General features: G+C 41.3%; 1 pseudogene; it reads left to right on the top strand.

Annotated features, from left to right (window-relative positions):
- The first annotated feature begins 1,468 nt into the window (after nt 1-1,468).
- LOC120595750 (uncharacterized) lies at nt 1,469-1,587 on the top strand (annotated as a pseudogene).
- The last annotated feature ends 6,840 nt before the right edge of the window (nt 1,588-8,427 follow it).

Raw genomic sequence — 8,427 nt, forward strand, 5'->3', positions numbered from 1 at the left:
CATGGATTTACTTACTGACAGACTTACTCACTCTGAGCTCCAGCACTGGGGCAGCTGCTCAGAAGGTGCCAGGGACATACGGAGAGGAACTGAATTGTTGGCTTCAGGACGAGGGCCGGAGGGACAACTTTCTCCCAGACAGACATGCTGGCAGAAGCCATTGTTCTTTTGTTGAGCCCTCCTCCACCCAGCATGTACGCTCAGACAGTCACCACAGTTAAGTCTCCATCGACCTGGCTAACAGTGTTCACCTGGCCCTGGTGATTCCCTGAGACCATACTGCACCTAACTTGTAGGCCCACCCAAGCCACTTTCAGTGGTTTTTCCATAAAATGACCTATCTTGGCTCATGCTGCAGACATTTCTAGAACCTCTCAAAGATTCACAAACCCCAAACAAGCAGCATCTGGCCTCAGCATGCCCTGTAACTTGCTAAGCAGTCCCAAGCCCAGTATTAGTGGCAGCTGGCCTTAGTTCACAGCTGAGCTTCCCTCAGGCACCTCCAGGCCCAACACAAGTGGTAACCATTTTCAGATCACTTTGTAGCTCAAACCAAGTGCCCCCAGGCAGGGTACAGGCAGTGGCTGATGTTGGCCTGCACAAGACCCCCTCCCAAGAGGCCCCAGAACCAACACTCCCAGTGACACAGCTTCAGAACACACCAGAACATCAAAAAACTACCTCCAAAACAACACATCCAAAGGGCAGACTTGGCAGGCAGTAGAGCCCCACTAAAGTAAATCTTGCTCTGTAGGGTCAGCCCCTGCACTGTAGTCACAGACAGTCCTCACATCCAACCAGCCTGAGGATCAATCCCTCCCATTGACATGCTAACAGCGATGTCAAGACTCAACTACAGCAGGAGGGCACATGCAATCCACACAAGGGACACATATGCACTACCCAGCTCAGTGACCAGGGAGATTGTGCCCCTGGGCCAAACAGGACACCTACTATATAAGGCCGCCCTACCAAGACTGGGATAAATAGTAGCTCTACCTAATACACAGAAACAAACATAAGAAGGTAGCCCAAATGAGGAGACAAAGACACATGTCCCAAATGGAAGAACAGAACAAAACTCCATAAAAAGAACTAAACAAAAGGAGACAAGCAATCTACCAGGTGCAGAGTTCAAAACACTGATTATAAGGATGCTCAATGATCTCAGTGAGAAATTCAACGAAGAGGTAGGAAACATAGAAATGGAGGTAGAAAATATTTTAAAAATGGTCAGGAATGAAGAATACAATATCTGAAATGAAGAATACATCAGAAGGAATCAATAGTAGATTAGATGAAGCAGAGAACTGAATCAGTGATTTAGAAGATAAGGTAGCAGGAAACACATAATCTGAACAGCAAAAAAAAAAGAATCCCCCCAAAATGAGGACAGTTGAAGGGGCCTCTGGGACAGCATCAAGTGTATTAACCTTCACATCATAGGTATTCAAGATAGAGAAGAGAGGTCTATGGCCGTGCCACCTTGAACATGCCCAATCTCATCTGATCTCAGAAGCTAAGCAGGGTTGGACCTGGTTAGTACTTGGGTGGGAGACCACCTAGGAATACTAGGTGCTGTAGGCATGTAAAAAAAGAAGAAGGAGAAGGAGAAGAGAGAGACCAAAGAATTGAAAACCCATTTGAATAAATAATGGTGGAAAACTTTCCTAACCTGGCAAAGGAAATAGACATACAAATTCAGGAAGCACTGAGAGTACCAAACAAGATGAACACACCGAGACATATCATAATTAAAATGTCAAGTTTAAAGACAAAGAGAGAATCTTAAAATAAGCAAGAAAAAAATAGTTATCCATAAGGGAGCTACTGTAAGACTGTCAGCTGATTTCTCAACAGAAACTTTGTAGGCCAGAAGGATTGGCACAAAATATTCCAAATGATGAAAAGAAAGGAACTACAACCAAGATTATTCTACCAAGCAAAGCTATCATTCAGAATTGAATGACAGATAAAGAGATTCCCAGACAAGAAAAAGCTAAAGGAGTTCATCAGCACCAAATTAGGATTACAAGAAATGTTAAAGGGACTTCTTTAAGAAGAAAAAAAGGGGCAAGGGAAAAACATAAATATGAATAATAAAATGACAATAACTGTATAACTATCAACAATCACTTTAAATGTAAGTGAATTAAATGCGCCAACCAAAAGACATAGGGTGGCTGAATGGATTAGAAAACAAGACCCTTACATATGCATAATAAAAGCTATAAGGAGTCGTTAAAGAATTATAAGCAGAATAATGATATCTCTCATCCCAGTTTCAGGACAAGGCTATGATATTTCTATAGTGGCTAAAGAATGTTCTAAGACAGAGGTCCCCAATCTTTTTGGCACCAAGAACTGGTTCTCCTATGGCCTGATGATCTGAGGTAGAGCTGAGGCAGTGATGCTAGCTCTGGGGAGTGGCTGCAAATACTGATGAAGCTTTGCCCACTGGCCTGCCACTTACCTCCTGATGTGCAGACTGGTTCCTAACAGGCTCTCGACCAGTACTGGTCTGTGGCCCAGGGGTTGGGAACCCCTGTTCTAAGAGATTGTTTCAGCCAAACATCTCAATGTCTTAAAACAGTAATTTATTCTTGCTCACACAACCATTTCAGTGTCTTAAAACAGTAATTTATTCTTCTAGACCAGGATTGGCTGGCTGCTCTGCTTCAATCTGCAAATTGATCTCAGCTTAATTCCTTGCTGTAGGTTGGGCTCAGACCTACTTCACGTATGTTCATTCTGGGGACCAGGATAAAGGGGAGGAACTTTCTAGGAGGAACTTTTATCCTCTTTGGTTGCAGTGGATTATCCAGGGCATCTTCTTCTCATGGCAATGACAGTAGCCCCAAAGAGCAGTCAGAAATTGTGATGTCTCTTAAAGCTTAGGCTCAGAACAGGTACAAAGTGATGCCCACCCACATCAATTGGCCAAAACAAGTTGAGTCCAAAGCCAAGAGACATGGAAGTACACTATGCCTCTAGTGAGAACTCCTTTAAACTCATTTATAAAGAGTGTAGATACAGGGAGAGGTGGAAAATTGGGGTCAACAATTCAATGTACAATAGAGGTCATTTTTACTCAGTACAGTTGACCTTTGAACAACACAGGTTTGAACTGCGTTAGTTCAATTATATACAGTTTTTTTTTTTCAGTTGACCAAAGTTTAATAGACCCATATATTTCAAATCCATGTTGTTTCAAGGGTCAACTTTGTGGTTGGGAATCCACATACATGGAGGACCAACTGTAGTTAGACACAGGTTTTTGACTGTGCAGGAGGTCAGTGCCCCTAACCCCCAAGTTCTTCAAGGGACTACTGAAGCTGCATGATATGATAAAATATCAGTTGTGGAGCCTGACAGACTATCATTTAGTAGATCTGTGGCCTTCCACAAGTTATGTCAAGTTCTCCAGACATCAGTTTTATCACCTATAAAATCTAGATTGATACCTCCCACCTTATAAGTGGTTACAAGAAATACATGTGATACCGTCCATGGGCCTTGCACTTTGGGCATCAAAGTTAGTTAGGACCACTCTACTAGTCACAGCTAGTGTGCTATGCCTCTATTAATAAGAACTATGAGGAGGACGATCAGTGGTTGGACTTTGGTACTGCAAAGTCACCATATTGGAGAGATACAAAAATCTAGTAGAGCCCAGAATACAGTATTCTCTTAAGATGCCTACTAATGTCCCCTCTGCCGGCAACTATGCTATTTGTCTTTGGGGTAAGGTGTGTCTTCTAGAAGAAAGGCCAGCCATTTGCTAATATGTGTTTGGTCTGACAGTTCTTTTACACATCAGCTTCATTCCTTGACAGCTTGAATTTTTGGTTCATGAATAAGTGGGGTATTTATCCCAGAAGAATCTAGGAGCAAGCTGAGCAGGAGGCAAATGGAAAAGGTATTTCTTGGCATTGCTTTAGAGTTGTTTCTCTGAGTCTGCAGCTGCTGCTCTGTCCACATAGCTTCCCTTGACTGAAGGATTGTGCCAAAGACAATAACCAAAATGCTCTAATTTATCTTCTCAGGTTGAGGCCAGCTGGGCCAACATCACAAACTTCTTGAAACCAAGCCTCTTGAGTCCCACAGCAATGCTGTTTTCCTTATGGGTATAAATTAGATAGGCAAAGGCTAAGCCGCTGTATAAAAGACACCACAAAATATAATGGCTCCAATGATATTTACATTAATTTCTCTTTCATATAGTTTAGAGATAGGCAGGCAGCCTAGAATGGTTTGGAGGTTGTGGTCTGTGTAGACATCTAGAAACCCAGGTTCCTTCCATCTTCTTGCTCCAACATTCCTAAGTAGCCCTTGTCAATGGAGATTTCTTGAGAAAGAAATAAGCTTTAATACTTGCTCCTATACTATCTAGAATAGTATAGCTTCATATCATCCTTGGAATAATGAAGAGAGATAAGAGTTAAATCATTTTCTGTAATACTTAACTCTCTTAAGAACCCCAATTGAAAGAGGCTGCTAGAGTGTTGTTATCTCATAGTTGAAGCTGGACTCCAGCAACATATTTGAACATTCCAATCTATAGGGAGAGAGGCAGAAGAAGTGGGAGAAGGGAGATTTTTTAAACATTACAACCTGGGAGTTGTATGTATTTCTTCTGCTCACACCTGATTTCCAGAACAAAGTTTCATAGCCAAGTCTACTCACAAAAGTGCTGAGGAAAGTAGTTTGTAGTGTGGTAGCCATATGCACAGCTAAAACTTTTGGATATTCTATTACTAAGAGAAAGAAGGATGGAATAAACACGGAAGTGATTATCATCTCTGCCATCTTTAACTATTACTCACTAGACAGTAAGTTTTATGAGAGCAGGAACTGTGTCTCATTCACTAAGGACAAATAAGTAAGTATATCTTTTAGCATAGTATCTAGTATATAGAAGACCCTTAATAACTTTGATTGAATTCCATTTATTTATCTCACATTAAAATAATCCAGAGGAGTGTCTTAAATTATAATTTTCAAAAGACCCAGGGATCAAACACAGCAGGTCCTCAAATAATGTTGTTTGATCGAACATCGTTTCATTAAAACCTTCATGAGATACCATAGGAGCTTAACTCTTGTTTATATTAATTAGACTACGGTAAAATTGGTTTCATCATACATCATTTTGTCATAGTTCCAAGAACCTATCAATGATGTTAAGAGGGCTTACTGTACTCGATGAATAATTATTTAATGTTTTCTTCCTTTTTAGAAGAAGGGTGGTTAGTAATCTTGATTTGTTCTAAGCTAAGTTTCTTTCTGTTAGCTTTAATTATTGATTACTTTGACTTTCTAAATCTCCAGGATTAATTTATGTACTTTCATAAACCTGCAGAAGAAAACATCTCTCCTCAACTGGAACACAAACAGCACAGTTAGGATATGAAGATTATATGGAATAAAGGAGATGATATTTGTAAAAAGCACTTAAAATGGTGACTGGCACATAGCGAATACTATATAAGTGTCATAGGTGATAGAAGGTAGTTGATGGTGATATATGATGATAGATGATGATAGACAGACAGAGGGACAGCAGACAGATGATAGATAGATGATAGATAGATGCCAAGAAAGAAGAAAGGAGGGCATGAAGAGAGGGAAGGAGGGAAAGAGGGAGGGAAGAAGAGAATGCAATTAGAAACGAGTTGATATTTTCTTCCTTATTCATGAGTAGATTATAACATTTTCTAAGGACAGAACAGTCACTAGGCCTCCATAGAAGGAGACGTCTCACCAGAGACCTAAAGATTCATTCCTTTGCTTGGCTGAGCCTGGATGCATTGCCTACTATAGTCAAGCTAAATGATTACTGATCTCTTTGGGGACAATAAAATGACAAGCAAAAAATGGACAAGCAGCTAGAGATAGGGCCTAATTCTGAAGGAGGCAGGTGCCATAGCAAGAAACTTTAAGGATATCTTATGGACTCCTCAGACCTAGTCTTTTGGGTCATTCTCCTGCATGTTTGGTATAATCTAGCACACAGAATACTTCAGGATAGGAGATGTCCTGGGCATCTCTCTGATTTTGGTATAGGTGTCTGTGATAGATGCATGGTTTTGTCCACCATGTATCCATTCTCCCCTTTTCTAGTAACAGCACTTTGTGCCCTCCTAGGGATCCTCTGTTCTCCTTTTTCACATGATTCTTGTATAGCTGTGCTCACCTCCCACCAGACCCAGAATGACCACTCGGAGTATGCCATCTTCCTGACCATGTGATTGATTTATGAAATCAAAATGATTAAGAGTTCTATCTTAAAATTTTATACAGACACTGGAAGAGAAAAGGTGGATTCTTCTGGACAGATGAAGAAAAATGGAAGGTGCCTATTTGAAAACATCTTTCCTAGCCCTAGAAAGGTCATATGTGGTGAAAAAATGTAGCCAAAACCAAAGAGGGAGGCATAGTTGGGCAGACACCAGATGGAAGGTACTGATACCATTTAAACCTCACAATCCAGTTGTCCTTAAGCTAGATTTGTTCCTTTCAGCTACATGCACCAATAAACTCCCATTTTTATTTAAGCTTATTTGAGTTAGTTTCTACCATTTGCTTTCAAGAGAGTCCTGCTTTACAGAGTGCCTGACTTGGTCTGGCTATCCTAACAGCTCCTTCATCACCATGGCTAAGATTGCTGAGGACCTATAATAGCTCTTACAGTTACGTTCCAGTGGTTCAGAAAATTACTCCGGGTTCCACTTTGTACTTTCCACTCTAAACTCTCTTGCTCTGGTTTCTTATCTCTACTTTCATCCTGTGGTTTGGTACCTGGATCTCTTTGGATTGACACTTCACGGTACATTGAGCTTGGGCTTCTATTTCAGGTATCGTCTGAGCATAATTTCTCCAAAAGCTCTGGGCTGTACCCTATTTATCCCATGGGCCAGTGTCTCCAACCTTTAAGCCAGACTTCACTCCATAAGCAAGAACTACTGAGCCATTTTGACTCTTCAGTGGCCCCTGAAGCAAATCTTGCAGGTCCTTTTAATGCATGTTCACTTTCTTTTGGTGTTGTTGCCCCAGGCTTTAACTTATGTTACTCAGAAAACCCAAAGGTCAAAACTCTCTCTGTAGTCCACCAAAATATTCAGATAACTTTCCCCAGATTTGGCAATAGGAATTTTTGGTGAGAAAAAATAAGAAAAAATAAACTTTTATTAAATGGTTAGTCATTCAAATAAGGAAGAACTAAAAACTCACATTGCATAAGAAGACTTTCAGCCTTATAGGAGTATGTCCCTATTATGGGATCAATTGTGTCTCCTCAAAATTCACATGTTGAAGTTCTAACTCCCAGTACCTTAGAATGTGACTGTATTTGGAGATAGAATCTTTAAAGAGGTAATTAAGTTAAAATGAGGTCATTAGGGTAAGCCCTAATCCAATATGACAGGTGTCCTTACTGGAAGAAGACAGTAGGACACAAATACACAGAGGGAATATAATGTGAACACGAAAGGAGATGACAGCCATCTACAGCCAAGAAGAGAGGTCTCAGAAGAAACCAGCCTTGCAGACACCTTGATCTTGAACTCTTAGCCTCTGAAATTGTGAGAAAATAAATATTTGTTTTTTAAGCCATCCAGTCTCTGATACTTTGTTGTGGTAGCCCTCGAAAACTAATATAGTCCCCTATCACTTATTAGCAAACTGACATCTCTCCTCACCAAATCCTTTGACAATTGGAAATTCTTCCTGGCTTTTTCTCTCAAAAAATACCCACAAAAAAGAAACCCATGACATTTATGGAATTACTACTAAACACTTTCTTATTCAGCCAGTAACTAAAGGATGGATCTGGAGTCTCAGCCATTGGTGGAAGAGGAGGTTAGTGGTGAAGCACCAGTATTCTTCTCCTCCAGAGTCAATTATGGCCCCTCTTCCTCTTTTCTCCCTCCTTTCTCCTTCCTGAACAATTTGTGCAAAAGTCATTAGATGGAGCTGAGCAAGTGTGTATGTTTGTGTATGGAGGGTAGGGGTGGGGTGGAAGCCAGAATGGGAGGAGGTAGGAGTCCACACAAGGGTAGCCTGGCCCTAGCCAGTGAGGAAGGCATTTATGTAGATGGGCGGCCTGGTGTGAGGAGTTGAAAGCTGAGCAGAGTGAGGTGATTCTCCATGTGGAAGGGGACACTGTGTGGTATGTCATAGCCAGAGCAGGGTAAAGAGTGGGTCCCTTCCCCACAGGGGTGAAACCAAATGTAAGATACTGAAGTCTGAAAGACTGAGGAAGACGTCCACATGACAGGTGGCTCAACATAGTGTTGGAAGATAAGAGGGGTAATGAAGGCATCCACATTTGGGGGTTGCTGGCATGATATGTTAAATCCCCAGTGGGGTGAGGATGATGCCCACATAGAAGGGTTGGGTGGAGTGAGGTGGCAGAGCTTAAGCTGG

This window comes from Pteropus medius, unplaced genomic scaffold, assembly GCF_902729225.1.
Source record: "Pteropus medius unplaced genomic scaffold, Ma_sr-lr_union100, whole genome shotgun sequence".
Taxonomy (NCBI): domain Eukaryota; kingdom Metazoa; phylum Chordata; class Mammalia; order Chiroptera; family Pteropodidae; genus Pteropus; species Pteropus medius.